Raw genomic sequence first — 17024 nt, forward strand, 5'->3', positions numbered from 1 at the left:
ATGCGATAAGCATCTGGCTTCCCAAGTCATTAGCCTCACTTGGACTCGCCGAGTAGATGCTCTTTTTGGTGTTTTTCTTCTTTATCCAATTCCCGAGCTCCTAACCGCTTCTCCTGCTTCCTTTTGCTTCCGAGCTTCATTTTTGGACTGAAAATATAATTTAAACACTTTTAAGTACCTTTTATCCATGAAATGCAATAATTTAGCTAATAAATTAATAAAAATATATACTTAATACAAACTAAATATGCACATATCAAAATACCCCACACTTGACTTTATCTTGCCCCCAAGCAAAACTGAATTTTAAGACATTAGAATTATGTATGACAACTCCAATCTAACCCAACCATTATGCCAAGACCGCAACGCATGCATTTGTGTCTAAATTTTTTCCTAAGAACCCCCATACTCCAAATACTCACAATCCTCATAAACATTCGCCCACTCACCCCGAACTATGCTTATTTTATGCAACCCTCCGAATCCATCCTCAAAAAACCTCTTACCCTCAAGCTATTTTTAATTGAGCAACCCAAGCATACATAATCTAGAATTACAACTTTTCGATACCACTATGGAGCTCTTTGAATTCTTCACTTCCTTGATAATTTGTTCTTTGATCTCTTTGAATTCACCACCTTGTATTGATTGAGTTTTGGTATCTTCAACTTTTTGGATTTCTTGGAATTTTGATCTTTAGATCTTCACTTTGTTTGCTCCAAAATTCTTACAACTTTTCTAGTAATTCTCTCTTTTTTTTACATGTATTCCTCACTTTTTTCACTCAAATTCCTACATGCTTAAGCAGGGGCGCTCAATCTCAACCTTTATTGGCTAACGATAAAAATTTTCCTGGATACATTTCAGGTTTAGGCTGCTAAACGTATTGCATCCCTCAGGCTGAGCAAGGTCGTGTTTTTGTCTCATGATTTCACTGGAATAAGGAAGCCACAAATGCACTAGAACGTGTATAAGATCAACTAAACATTTGGGTTTTCATGTAATCATCAAATACAATTCTAACATGGAATCCTAATTTTGTTTACCAAAATTTCCTAAATTAAATCCCTAAGTCATATTTTTGGTATGCAATAATTTTTTTTTTTTAAAATTAGCCTAAATTAACATTCTAAATTTTCTAATATGTGACTAACCCCCTACCCCACACTTATTTTATGCAATGCCCTCATTGCATATTATGCAAAATAAAAATGCAAATATAGAGAGAATTGGAACAAACTCCCCTGGGGTAGCAGTCAATAGGTTGACACTCTTCTTTCAAACTCCTACTTCAATTGACTTTAGCCATGAAAACAACGCATCCATGACTTGGGCATCAAAATCTCATGTGGCAGCTTCAAATATGCAGGTAAAACAGTGCAAAGTCTTCAAGAATTGATATGGAATAATAAGTGATCAATTGGTACACTTAGCAGCATCAAATCAGCAGTTATTTGGTATAAAAATGATTGACTCGTCGAGTCATATATAGGACTCGTCGAGTACCAGCGCGGCCATCTCAGAATGTGTGGAAATACAAGGCGACTCGTCGAGTCAGTTAAGTGCACTCGACGAGTAGGCCACTGGACGAAAAAAACATGGTATTTTGCAACTGTGTCAGCCTCTAAGAACTCTTCTAACTCCTCCTCACTTCTAGAATCAATTGCTCATATCCGTAGGGACCGGACTCGACACTTTGACTTTAACGTTTCGCTTCCTTGACTCTCTTTCACTCATTATAACACCCGCTCGTTATGACTTTAAACCCTTCCTAAGCAAGCATTCCTAATCTAATCCTAAAAAATGACTAATGCAAACAATCATTAAACAAAATAAAGTCTTAACAATTCATACACACCAAATAAAAATAAAAACAGAAAATAAAAATTGTTTGATTAAAACACAAATAAATCAATCTTCCTCCTCCTCATCATACGCGGCTGCTCCACTTCCTCCTGCACCACTTCTTCTCGCACTAATCAGCTCATCCCATGACGGTTGATTGCTGAAGTTGATCCCACGCGCCATTTGATCCTGTAGCCGCCTCATCTCCACATTGTACCAATCCATTGGTACTTCTTCATTTTCAACCGAAATCACCGGCAGCTTGTCCTCCACATCCCGTTGCCGTCTTGATCTAACCCTCCTTCCCGGTGCTTCGGGACCAACAACAGGGTCATCATGCGGGATAGCATAATGACCACCACCATAGTCTTCAATGATTCTTGCTCACCGGAAAAGAATTGGATTGAATGGAGGTGTAGAAATCATCGTCATAAAATTCTATGCACCACGGTTCATCAACCCAAATGAGGTGGCTAACCGGGTGACAAACATACCACCATTAATACGGGAAGTTTTGCGATCCTTGACCGCACCTTCTGCGAGATACGAAGCCAAACACCATGGAATGTTGCAGAAGATACCGAGTGTAATAATGCTCCATAGATAGAAGACATCAAGGTTAGAAACCTTGTCATCATCCTTTTCTTTGATTAATGATGGAAGAAATGAGATGATGTATAAGGCGGTGGGTAGGTGATCTAATGCTCCCTTCTTGTGCCGACTTTGGAATATAAACCTTGTTTCCAATTGTATTCCACCAACCCATGCTAGTTACCCCATCGAGAAACACCGTATGAGTTTGCTCCAAGAAGGCCCGAAAGATAGGTGTTGAAACCAAGGGCTGGTCATATATCCCCAATCGACAAGCAAGATCGATCACCGAACAGTGATGAAGTTCACCCCCAAGGCAAAAACTAAAACTTGCTGGGTGATAAAAACCCGTTCCCCCGTGAAAGACACCGTGGAGAAAAACTCTAAACATATGTATATAAGGTATTTAGCACAAATAAGCAAGTAAAACATCATATTCCATGAAAAATCAAAACCCTAGAATTTACTATTCTTCCAAAATCGGGTTTTTTCTTGCAATGTCCATCATATACAGCCTTATAATCATGTTCTTAATAGAAAACAAGAAGAAATTCATTACCTTTTGAGATGATACTTGAAAGATTTGAAGAATAATTGAAGGAAAAAGATGAATGCTTGGGAGAGAGTTGAGAGAGAGGCGCACGGCGAGTGTGTGTGAAAAGAAACTGATTCATTAGGGTTAAACCAGAAATAAATGTTATTATTTTTTTTCTGTGAATAATACCGACTCGTCGAGTCGGGGCCAGACTCGGCGAGTCTGGTCGCGATGCATGATATTTTCAAAAATCTGTACTGACTCGTCGAGTTATGGTTAGACTCGGCGAGTCTCTTGAAAAAAATCCAAATTTTTTAACACTTTTTGTAATTTCTTTAGAAAAGAACACTTTTTTCACCCCACACTTAGTCCATACGCACTCTCAAGCAAACATATCTAATGAATTGGAAGATTAAAATCCGAAAAACGAAAGAAAAAATGCAATTAAAAAGAAAAGGGTAAAAGAAAGCAAACTCTAAATAACGGGTTGCCTCCCGCCAAGCGCTTCTTTTTAAGGAGTCGTTAGCTGGACTCCTTCCCGTCTACGTCTCGTCATCTTCTAGCATCGGGAATTTACACCTTATCTTTTGTGGTTTGTACTTTGTCTTGTAAGCGTGAATCTTCTTTTTATAAGCCTTTTTTAATTCCTCTCTTTTGTTTTTCACAACATCATCCTCAGCTGCTTGGGCTTCCCTTTTCCTTTTTTTTTTCTTTGTTACCCCATTCTTTTTCGCCTTCTTTTGCACCTCCTTCTCTTTAAATTTAATTACTTCATATTTCGTGATGGTTCGTGCTTTAGGTTTAGTAGTGAATGGTTGATCAGCTTCCACCCTCCTTTTCTTTGTCTCTTCATCCTCGCCTGTGCTCAACCCTTCTTCAAACGAAATCGTATCAAGACATGCTACATTGGCGTATTGAACTTTCATTCCCATTCCTCCTTCTGCTGTTTTTTCTTCTAAAGAATCATGTATAATATCGAAATCCAAGGTATGTGCAGAACTAGTAAGAAACAGATCTAAGTCGGCTAAGTCTTTGCCAAAGTCGACTGGACTCGTCGAGTCCATTAAAGTGAATCGGCGAGTCTGAGCGGGTTCCATCAATTCTTGGATGTTTTCTGAGTTGGCTCCTTCCAGTAGCTTTTCTAACTCCTCCAAGTCCTTGTTAACATCTCCATCTTCTTCAGAGTGTATCAAAAACTTGCTTGGATCTTCTTTTAGCAAACGTGCAAGCTCTTTGTCTAATATCTCATCATCCAATTGGATCATTGAGATTTCTTCATTCTTTTCCTCTTCTTGCTTGGCTTCTGGAATAGCTTTAAACATTACAGACTCATCACCCACCCTTAATGTCAATGTAGACTCACATATATCAATTAAATCACACACGGTGTTCAAGAATGATCTCCCCAAAATAATTGGAATTTCAGGGTCTTCTTCCATATCAACTACCACGAAGTCTACTAGAAAAATAAACTTGTCAATTTTTATAAGGAGATCCTCACAAACACCTTGTGGATGAATTATCGTCTTGTCCGCCAAATGGATCTTCATATTCACCGGCCTTGGTTCTGGTAAATTCAACTTCTTAAAGAATGAAAAGGGCATCATATTGATGCTTGCCCCCGAATCAGATAATGCTCGGGTGAAAACTTCATTACCAAATTGGCATGGAATCACAATATTTCCTGGATCACCCTTTTTTTCAGATAGCTCACTCATCAATACTTCCACGACTTCAGCCAAATCTTTCCTAGCAGCAAAAAGGCCCTTAAGCAAGTTGAAGTATTTAGGTGTTTGGAGTATTGTTTCCACAAATGGTACATTAACTTGTAGAGCATTAACATGTTTCATGAAGGTTCTGTATGCTTCTACTTTTTCTGCAGGCATGGCTTTGATTGGGTACGGCAGCGGAGGATTATAAGGCTTCAAAGAACTGATAGGTTTATCATTTGCGCATGGACTCGTCGAGTCCAATGGAGTGACTCGGCAAGTCGAGTCGGGTTTTGCTGGGTCTGATTCTTCTACCTTTTCTGCCTTCTTCTTGGAGATTCTCAGTGCTTCTGTAAATGTTCCTTCACTGCTGGAGGTTATTACACTTACATTCTCCATTCTTGGATTGGGTTCGGTGTTACTTGGAAGTTGGCCCGATCTTCTTTCATTCACTTGATGTGCAAGCTGTCCCAGTTGTTTCTCAATGTTGAGAATGGATGCTTGCTGACTCCTCAACATATTTCTGGTCTCTTGCATTGCTACATCGTGATCATTGTGTCTTTTCTCGAACGCGGTTATGAATCTTGTGAGCATATCTTCTAAATTGGCCTTCTTTTCCATCACCGGCTCTTCCTTTTGATAGAATCCCCTCTCCTTCTGCTTGTATTTCTCTTCCTTAGCCTTTTTATATTCTTCGTATGGGAGCCATTCCTTCTTCGGTTTCCTCCAATCTTCGTCGAATCTATCGCCACTAGAGTAAAACACTTGAGCCTTTTTATTTCCATTTTCGTCTCGATCACAATCCTTGGTGAGGTGGGTCTCGCCACAATTTTCGCATCCTACCCTAATAGCATGGATTTTTTGATCCATTTTTGTCATTCTTCGATCTAGGCTATCGAGCTTAGCTATTACTGCCGCCATGCTATCATTCACCGAGTTCACTGCTCCCCGACTTACTTCATTCCTCGGATTGTGGTATTCTCTAGAATGCTTAGAGAATTCTTCAATTAACTCCTTGATTTCCGGAGGCGGTTTTCTGGTGAGCGGGCCTTGTGAATCGAGCAGTTGCCTTGTGGTGACATTAACTCCATTATAAAAAATGGAGACCTCTTGTTGGCTATTAAGGTCATGGTGTGGGCAATTTCGAAGTAGGCTCTTGTACCTTTCCCAAGCTTCATAAAGAGATTCTCCGGGTTGTTGCTCGAAGTTGGAAATGGCTTTCTTTAGCTTGGCTATCTTGGAAGGTGGGCAGAAATGGTCTATGAACTCTTCTTTCATCTTGGCCCATGTGGTGACCGATCCGGGAGGAAGTGACTTTAACCAATCTTTTGCAGCTCCTTTAAATGTGATAGGAAGCATGCGAAGAAGCTGGATCTTGCGAGGCACATTTGGTACATTGAAGTAATCAGCCACATCATTTACTTCATCTAAGTGCTTATAGGCGTCTTCGTGATCTTTCCCGTAAAAAGGAATCTCCTTGATTTGAGCGAGAATATGGCCCTTTAGCTCGAAAGTAGTGGTTGCGGGAATTGCGGGTTGCACAAGTCCCGGGCCGGTGTCATCACGCATCCTCTTCTTCCATTCCCCCATGGGGATTTCATCGATATTAGCCATAGTGGTAGCTAAATCGTCTTCAAACTCGGATGTGTGCTCGTATGTGGGTTCGTCTTCTTCCTCGGTCTCGTACTCGGTGTCTTTTTGAATTGGGTCTTCGATTGTCAATGAGGCACTGGATGATCCTGATTTGTTTGTCCTTTTCTTGCTGAAAATGGACTTGAGGTTTTTGAGTGGTGAGTTCTTTGAAGAAGCGGATTCTCCAACGGTTTTGCCTTTGCTCCTTCTTAGTGCGGTTTCTGGATCTTCAAGAGGGGGATTCAGAGGTGTATCAGATCCTCGGGTCATGAAACTGTTGGATTAGTGTCTAAGTCCATAACTATTTTGGTATGTACTTGACCCGATGGTGCATGGTCCTTTTGGGTTGCCTTCACCAAAGCAACTTGATAGGATGATTTATGGAGAGTAAGGATTAAATATGATTTATTAATATATTATGGGAATAATATATTAAAGGAGAAATCATATTGTTTAATTAATATTAGTCAATAATTAATTGGTAATTAGTTTTGTGACTAAAAGAGATTAATTAAACTTAAGGGAATGGAATTGTAATTATAAGATAATTGCAATTTGGGCCATGGATTGCCTTGTATCAAGGGTTGGACGAATTCTATGGGGAAGCCCATAAGGAAATCGTCCAAGGGCTTGATAAAAGGAGTCTATGGGTTGCTTAGGGCTTAAGCATCCAAATTAGGGTTTCCTTGTTAGATAACCCTAATAGCCCAACTATATAAAGACCCCTTAAGGCTCAAAAACGTGGCTAAGCTTCTTGTAAGGGTTTACACACATTTTTGGCAGCCTCCAACCTCTCTCCTCTTCATCCTCTTGCTTATGGTGTTTGTGAACCATTAGAGGAGTGACACTTGTGACTCTAAGCATTCCAAAGTCAATTCAAGGAGATTTGGGATTGTTATTGCTACATAACAATCAAGGTATGATATTAAACCTAATTACATATTAATATGATTACTTGAATGCTAGAATTAGGGTTTATAGTCTTGGATTCAAAGCATGTACAATAGAGAAACCTAGATCCAAGCATTAGGGTTTGTATGAGCACATAGGATGTCTTATGACCAAAACCCATCAGTGGTATCAGAGCCTAGGATGGTTTTAATTGTATTGATGCATTGTATAACTGGAAAATCGTTTTTTGGGCTTTATGGCTGAGGAACTCGGCGAGTACCCCTCAACTCGGCGAGTACAGTGTAGTACTCGGCGAGTTCGAGCGTCAGATAATGCTTATCTCGGGATTTCTTGCTGTTTTTACATTTGGATAGTTACCTTATCATGTTAGATCAATATAAATCAGATTTTATGATATATATGACTATATTCTTGATCTAATTAAAGATAATTATCAATTAATAAGATAATTGTTTCCTTATAAGATAATTGATTAATTATTTTGAGTAAATTGATAAATTGTTTTGCAAGAAATCATTAAACAAATCAAATATGGATAATTATGTAACTAAATGTTAGTTTAGATTATTTGTTGTTTGATCCTTGTTGTTATGAAAAGTTTCATATTTTCCCCTTTAGGTTTTATAGTTTAAATTTGAACCCAAAAGTTTTGAAGTTTTGAAATTTAAATAGTTAAAACCCTAATGTTTTGAAATGTTTCAAAACTTGCCATCAAGTTTTGGAATTTAAAAGTTGATTAAAAGTTTAATTAAGAATGTTAAATTCTAAAACCCTAGTAATGTTTTGAAAAGTTCAAATCACACCCTTATGGTTTTATTAATTAATTAAGGAGTATAATTAAAAGAGATTTAATAAATCCATAAAGGTTTAGGTTAACCATTTAATTGAATTAAAAGTGTAATTGTTAAAGTTAACCATATAGTATTTTAAAAGTATAAAATACACCCTATACTATATATAAGATTAAAAGTCTAACATTATATATATGTATGAGTAAAAGTCAGTCTTACCGTTAGTAGGCCTCATTCACGAAGCTGGTCTATAAGGGGTGTTTAAGGAAATTGCCTATAAAATGGCGATTGAATGGGTATCCACTCTTACCCACCGCACTCTTGACTAGTGGAGGGTCGTTAGCCGAATGGGTAGGATAGGACGAAACCTTCCATTATAAGTATAATGAAATACAAAGTAACTAAATGTTTTTCAAATTCCCAATCTTAGTTACTTAGGCAAAAGTGAATTGATGCAATTCCATGAAATTACACTTTGTGCCCTTGCGAAGACGTTAGTGGAGCGTGTGTGGTTTACCGGCACACTAAATGGTTCTAAGCAAAGGTAGCAAAGGGTGACTCAATGTTTGTCATAGTTCGGTGGAGCGTGTGTGGTTTACCGGCACATCGAATAGGTGATTGTAACATGTGAGGGCACCATGTAGTTTGCATGGTTATTCACACCCGCTTTGTGATCCTCGGCATCCCAGTCACAAACAAGAGGGGCATATCGAGATTTAAACATGCCATTGAGATGTTCAATGAATCTCAAAGGATCTAGGAGTTTTCATAGATCTAAAACTTAAATTTCTTTTTCGTTTTTCATGGTGGAAACTAGTGAATCGTCATTCACTTACCTTCAAATGTTCTGCAGTTTGGGTTACGGCATCCCTCTCCCGAGTTGTAGGATATTGTGTTGGGTCCTAGCCTTGGAATTTCATTTGGGTGATTTCCCAAGGACTCAATCAATCAACTAACTTGAATTCGTTTTTCTCCCGATGTCAAAGTTCGACAACTATGGTCTTCTCAAATCCCGTGGAACAAGCATTCCACGTGAAGATGATATTCCACGATTCGATCGAGGAACAAGAAATCATGCTTCACTTCCTCCTCCTCCAATTATTCTCCCTAACCCACAAGATTGTAAAATTGAAAGGTTCAATATCACTCAAGCCCTTTTGGCAAGTAAACATAAAGAGGGCAAGTCGGTGTGTGCACACGTCTTAGCGATGAAGTCACACATTGATAGATTAAGAATGATGGGATCCGTTGTCGGTGAAGCGATGGCTGTTGATTGGCTTCTTCAGTCACTTCCTAACTCATATAGTGAGTTCGTAAGAGAGTAGTATATGATGAACCGCGACGTGACCCTTATGGATCTCACCTATATGCTTATTGCTGCTGAATCAGCAATGGTTTGGCACAATAGAAAAGCAAAGTTGATTGGTGAATCTGCCTTCAAGACCTCTATGGATATAGACAATGGCAATGAAAGACATGCAATGATCGAAAAGTTTGATCATAAGAGAAAGGCGATGTCTGAGGTAGTTCCATGTGTTGTTCCAAAGGAGTCAGTTTGCTTTTATTGCCAAGAGAAGGGGCATTGGAAACGAAGTTGCCCTATTTACCTAAGAGATCTAAGAGATGGGAGAGTCAAAAGTATGACTACGCTTTAGGTAAGAATCCACTATCTAACTCCATTAAGTTCCTATTCATTGATTCTTAATACATGATGTGATAAGATTGCATGTGAATGTTTTGAAGGATCGGTGAAAAGAAAGGAAGCTTGATAAGAGAGCAAGATGAATCTAATCACAAGAGATGGATCTTGATCTCATGGACTTGAAGATTGGATTTTGAGCTTAGATAGTTATGATAGAGTTGTTAGAAATTTTCTTTTTACATAGTTTTCAATAGATTTTGCATTGTAAGGACAAATGTTTTTCCGCTGCTTTTATAAATAAAATAAATTTTGTTTGACTTATTTATTTGTTTACTTCCTTGCAATGAAATCGTTATGTGAAAATTGATGTTTACACATTTATACAACGAATGGATATGATTCTTAGTTATGTTATTTATGGAAATGTCGAGAATTTACCAAATAGGGAGAGTTTCTCATCGCCCAAGTTTCAATTGGACAAAAACTTGGAATCATGCAACTTGGTTGCATGATGAACGACAAATTTCGTATTTGGAAATTGGACTAATTCATTGACAAAGTGTCAAGTGAAGGACTAGGAGATCGAGTACACAAAGTTGTGTGTTGATCAAGTCCACCATAAGAGTAACAAAGATATTCGTCATGATCTACTAAAGGCTTAGTAAATATGATTACACTTACAAGATTAAGTGTAATTTTGAATTGATTAAAGGGTTTAGATCAATAGCAAAACGTATAAGAAGAATCAAGTAGGCAGAAAGATAAGAGTTTCTCCATTCTAAGAAGAAGGGAGAGTAGCTTTTATGCTTTATGATAAGTCCAAGAAGAGGAATCAAAGATTGTAGAAATGGTCAAATCAAGAAGACAATCATACTTCGTTCCAATAACAAGTCTTAAAGTTAAGATTGTGACATTGAGTGAATAGTGTTAAGAAGGTTTATAACATTCATCAATTGTGGAAAGTTGTGATGTCTTGGATAAGACAAAGACCAACTAAGACCAAAATTATGAAGTGTTTTGTTTTGATAAAAGCTACACTAACTCTTGAATATTTGTTTGTCAAGAAATGTTTTGACAAGAGAATCTTATATGTCAAGGAGTCAGTGGGAGTCTTAATGGTCTTGAAAGGTTTCAAGAACAAATCAAATAAACCTTATCGATCATCACTAGCACACGAGTTGAGGTTTACAACCTATCGTGAAGACATTATTTTGTTTATGTGCCAATCCAATCAAGTTAATTATGCATATGAGTCCTATGAGTTCTCATTTGAATACATAAAAGGCAAGGACCTTGATCAATGGAAAGTACATTGATAGGAAAGGGTGAGCTGCTTAACTACTTGGAAGACGTGGTGGGCAGCTGTGCTACCATAAGGCAAGAAATCAAGATTAAGAAAGTTCGATCCATATGAGTTTGAATTTGTCGTAAACTTTGGTTTTAACAAATTCACATGGATAGGAACACATACACCGTTTAAATCTAAGTGTCATAAGATTTCCTCCTTCATGAAAATGATTGTGAGAAAATGCTTTCACTAAGAAAGATTTTAAAAGATAGTGGTTGTAAAATTGCATTCTCGAATTCGATCATGGTTACGGCATCCCTTTCCATAATTTGAATTGTGAGGTTTGGAAATTAGTCTTAATTGTTAAGACACACATATGAACTATCTAAGGCAAAAGTGTATAAGTTCAAGAAGTCTTGATAAAAGATTATCAAAGCACTAAGTATTAGAAACATGAATTTAAGAAATTCAATAAGGATTGTTTTTCTAAAAGTTAAGATGTTTATGAATATATGTCGAAGCTAGTGGGAGCATAAGTGTTATGTTTTATAATAATCATCATGATAGTGGGAGCATAAATGTTATGATTGTATGATTATTAAGGCAAGTATTGCATAGTTGGCAATATTAATTATAGAAAACAAGAGTCATACTTTGCAAAGTTGTAAGAGTTGAAAGGTTGTTTTGCTATAATTAAAGGAGAGAATATTATGCTTCATTTCAAATCTAAAGGATTAGGTTGTGAAATGTTAATAAATTTAGTCAAAGGTACATAGTGTGTTCTTAAAATTTCGATTATGATTACGACATTCCTCTTCACAATTCGAATTTTGAGAACATAGCAAATAAAACATTGTGCATCATGTCCCATACGCTTCGGGTATAGGATCGATTGCAAATGCTTTAATATTTGACCATTCTAAAATTTTCCAAATGTCTAGCGCATTTAGAGGGAAAAGGGACTAGAATCGGTTTTGACTAAAATAATTAAACAACTGTCAAAGAACAATCCAAAGTTCGATGAGGATTGGTTTCTTGCGAGTAGTTGGAAGCATGGTATTAATGGACCATATTGACATTATGATGAATAGAAAAGATTCTATTAAGAAATGAGTTGTCATATGGAAAGTATGGAAATGTGTCCATATTGGGAAGTGAAGATTGAAAATCTATGTCTAGATTAGAAACTTTTATGCAAAAGGATGTTCAAAGGAATGTACTTTGAGTGAGAGACATCACATCTAAGGAATTGTCTTGTAACAATCTCCGATAGACGACTTTGTAATATCATTGGCAATAGTCTTTGAGACTTTGGTGCAGTGACATTACAAAAGGATCGTTGCATAAAGTGTTAGAATCTAGTATATTCTATAAGTAACAAGAATTTGATATTCTTACACTTAAGAAAATGGATTTAGAGTTGTGAAATGAGAATGATTGGAAATGTGTTCAATTTGTCTATTTCACAAAAGTAAGAACCATAAGTAAACATTGTGTGCATGCTAGGAGCATGGGACAAGTGTAATGATTCAAGTAAAAAGTTGATTACCCGAAACGACAAATAATGAGTAATCGATATGGTGATAAATAAAATGTGTTTTGTTTATACTCAAATGTTTGAGGCCATATGGGATTAGTATTATTCTTGTGTTTCACTTTGCATGTTTTGACTTCCAGAATAATTGAGTTTATTAAGAATAATCGAATTATTCAAACGGGCCACAGTCGTTCATATGTTGGAAGTAGATATGAATGAAGACTGTCGTGAATTGGTGTGTGGATTGTCTAAAAGAGTATTAGACATAAGCAAATGTTTTCTGCAACGTTCATGAGTGCTTACGAATATGATTTGAGCATTGGATTAAACCCACGCTCACTTGGATCACTTCATGAATTGTATTACGAGTGATTAGTGAGACGATAACATCTTATATTCTTGAAACCGAGATGTGTGAGTTGTATCTTGCAAATCGGTTGCACATTGATAATATGTAAACGCACTAGTAACTTGGTGTTATAAAACATATTGTTGTGTGCGATTTGGTTAGTGAGTGCAAGCAAGCATTGTATCAATGTTTATCCGTTCGTTTTATCCAAAGTAGGATAAAAGCGATATCTTTGGGCCCCTCGATGGTTTAGTGATGACATACGTAAATGCTCGGCCGGGCTAGGGCTAATTTGATTTGTTCAATTAGTCTGTCGTCATAAATCGGAAATCGAGATATAGTAAAAAGAGAATGATTTGAAATCATATCTCATACGATATCTAGAATGGAGGAATATATGATCCCTTATCTAAGGACACGCGTATCTGATATGATCAGAGTTGACAGCGGCTTTGGAAAGCTACGATTGCGGATCAGGATCTGAAGTCATACGCAGAATAGTTGTTAGACTTATCCAAGTGGGAGACTGTTGGATTAGTGTCTAAGTCCATAACTATTTTGGTATGTACTTGACCCGATGGTGCATGGTCCTTTTGGGTTGCCTTCACCAAAGCAACTTGATAGGATGATTTATGGAGAGTAAGGATTAAATATGATTTATTAATATATTATGGGAATAATATATTAAAGGAGAAATCATATTTTCTTAATTAATATTAGTCAATAATTAATTGGTAATTAGTTTTGTGACTAAAAGAGATTAATTAAACTTAAGGGACTGGGATTGTAATTATAAGATAATTGCAATTTGGGCCATGGATTGCCTTGTATCAAGGGTTGGACGAATTCTATGGGGAAGCCCATAAGGAAATCGTCCAAGGGCTTGATAAAAGGAGTCTATGGGTTGCTTAGGGCTTAAGCATCCAAATTAGGGTTTCCTTGTTAGATAACCCTAATAGCCCAACTATATAAAGACCCCTTAAGGCTCAAAAACGTGGCTAAGCTTCTTGTAAGGGTTTACACACATTTTTGGCAGCCTCCAACCTCTCTCCTCTTCATCCTCTTGCTTATGGTGTTTGTGAACCATTAGAGGGGTGACACTTGTGACTCTAAGCATTCCAAAGTCAATTCAAGGAGATTTGGGATTGTTATTGCTACATAACAATCAAGGTATGATATTAAACCTAATTACATATTAATATGATTACTTGAATGCTAGAATTAGGGTTTATAGTCTTGGATTCAAAGCATGTACAATAGAGAAACCTAGATCCAAGCATTAGGGTTTGTATGAGCACATAGGATGTCTTATGACCAAAACCCATCAGAAATAACTGCAAACAAAACAGAAAACGCGTAAAAAGAACAAAAAAATATATTAAAATTAATGTTGATTTAGCGTCGTACTCGCCAAGTCTGGGCGAATGCACTCGGCGAGTCCAAGGTAAAATCAGTTTTTTTTTTTTTTTTTTTTTTTTTTTTTTTTTTTTTTTTTTTTTTTTTTTTTTAATACTACCTAACAAATTAAACAGAAATTAACTTTGTGTAAGATAAATCTCACACAAAGGATCGATTGAATTAAATTTTTAATGCTAATTTGAGAACCGTTCCCCGACAACGGCGCCAAAAACTTGATGTGCGTATACTCACTTAGTTTTAATCCTACTTTTAGTTGTAAAATAAACACACAAAGGCAGTGTACCTATCAATTGTGGAATAGTTTAAGCAAGTAGGGTATCGAACACAGGGAACGGCAAATTAAAAATAAAAACTAATTCTATATAAATTAATTAATAAGTAGAGGGTTTTCTCTAGTTTTACAAGACTAGAAACTTACTAACTATTACTTAATCTAAAAACTAGAAAAAACAAAGAATTAACCAGATTCAATAATGCGAAGGAACTTCTGTTTAGTTCAACTCAATTGATCCTATGGTTGATTTCAAGGTAATAGTGCAATGGATTAATTCTTTTGTTGGTTACCAATTCAAGTGATTAGGTTCGTGTTCACTACACTAATCCGTAGCAAATAAAGTAACTTAAACAGTGATCAGTTGTGTAATTCAATTTAGTTCACTAGATTAATTATTCGGATTACTTTAGACTCACAATAGTTAATCAATTTGGTTTTAATTAACTTCTTGTTGATGTTCATCACACAAGCTTGCACATAAATTTACTTAATTTTCTTATTAATCCTAGTTTCATGTTCATTAATCCTAGACATATAGCAAAGTAGTCACAAGATATATGAGGTTGATAATCAAACGATGTTCATGCTATTTAATTATCTTCCTATTAACAGAAAATTAATTATCATTCACACACAAGGTTCTTTAGCAAGCTAAAATAACAAATAAATCACCAACATTGAATTAATCCTACCAATAATCAAACCATAGTCTCAATTTTGTATCCCCAAACAGAAGTTTAAGAGTTTTAGCTCATGATTGAAGTAAATAACAGCACAAAAACGAATTCTAATTGTCTAACCATAATGGAAAACAAAAGATTAAGTATAATGATGGAATTTGCCTCAAATCTCCTTCGGGATTGAATTGTAGCTTCTATCTTCGTCTTCTAGGGTTTCTCTAGCCTCTGAATCGCAACTAATTACTCCAGAATTACCCCCGAAGTTTTTTTTATCGATCTGAGAAGTTATCTATATATTTGCGTATCGACTCGTCGAGTCAGGTGGCGACTCGTCGAGTCCGTCTCACAATATCCGTATGCGATAAGCATCTGGGTTCCCGAGTCATTATCCTCACTTGGACTCGCTGAGTAGTCGATTCTACTCGCGGAGTAGATGCTCTTTTTGGTGTTTTTCTTCTTTATCCAATTCCCGAATTCCTAACCGCTTCTCCTGCTTCCTTTTGCTCCCGAGCTTCATTTTTGGACTGAAAATATAATTTAAACACTTTTAAGTACCTTTTGTCCATGAAATGCAATAATTTAGCTAATAAATGAATAAAAATCTATACTTAATACAAACTAAATATGCACATATCACTACCAAGTTATGCTTGTACTTTAAAAACGAAGTTTTGTTAAACTATAAAGCAACATAACTGTCAAATACTTTTTAGAATGTTTTGACAACTTATAGAAGACATAAGCAACATTTTGAAAGACGTTTATAACAAATAATTACACTATTATCATTATGTTTAACTTGTATCCCCCCTTAAAAGCATTTAAAATAGTTAAAAGATTCATTACGGGGTATGAACTCACCTGATGTGGGTGATTCAAACGGGTATGCGTGTAACGATGAGAAGCTCCACGAACGATGTCTCAAGACTTAACAAGTCCTAAATGACATATATTGGCATGAATATAGGGTTTAGAAGCAACTATATGAAAGGAAACACCTTCCGGGACTAGGAAACACTTTGACCAAGTGTTGGAATCACATGTGATTGGACTAAGGAGTGTGGAATGGCACTAACAAGAGTTTACTACCATGGGTTTACGGGAAAAGGGAGTTTACGACCGTAAATCAAACATGCACAAGTGTTTGTTTGAAGGCTAGGGAAACTTTAGGGACTTTTGCTCTACACAAGTATGAAAAAGACCAACCCATTGAAGGCTTTTGATGAGTTTACGGCCCAAAGGAGTTTACGACTGTAAACTCATGGTCATTGTGCACTTGAGAGTCGTTTAAGGTCCTAATCTCATCCATGAAGGGTCCTGGGTCACTAGCTTTGTATCTTGGAGGGTTTATGGCCAAAATGGCAACCTTAAAGGGATTTACGGCCCTGGGAGATGGCTTGGCCGTAAACTTCTTTTGTCCTCGTGTTCTTGATGTTTTCAAGTCTCTAAGCATGGATACTAACTAGATAAGAAGCACAGGGAAGAGTATTTATGATCTAGAAGCTTAAAATGGTCGGTTTTGGACAAGAACACTAGTGTGTGTTCTTGGTGAAACTTGAAGATCTAACAAAAAATGATTTTCATGGATGAAATCATGAGATGATGCTAGTTAAGAAGGATTAACATCAATCTAATAGAAGAACACTTACAACTTTTGATGATCTACAATGAAAATCGGGATGATACTTGAGAGGATTTGGGAGTGTTCTTGAGTTGGAAATGAAATAATGAAAGAAAATGAAGGGTATGAGGTTATATAGGGGAGTTTACGGCCGTAAACTCCATGTTTGCGACCGTAAACTCCACATGTTGGAGTT

The 17024-nt window shown here is 36.7% G+C and overlaps 1 non-coding gene across 1 annotated transcript; it reads left to right on the forward strand.

Annotated features, from left to right (window-relative positions):
* The first annotated feature begins 5806 nt into the window (after nucleotides 1–5806).
* LOC145044689 (small nucleolar RNA R71) lies at nucleotides 5807–5913 on the forward strand. Its single transcript, XR_013681634.1, has one exon. It is a non-coding gene; the product is annotated as a small nucleolar RNA R71 (small nucleolar RNA).
* Nucleotides 5914–17024: the final 11111 nt, after the last annotated feature.

Source organism: Lactuca saligna, chromosome 4, assembly GCF_052625555.1.
Source record: "Lactuca saligna cultivar CGN05327 chromosome 4, ASM5262555v1, whole genome shotgun sequence".
In the NCBI taxonomy this organism is placed as follows: domain Eukaryota; kingdom Viridiplantae; phylum Streptophyta; class Magnoliopsida; order Asterales; family Asteraceae; genus Lactuca; species Lactuca saligna.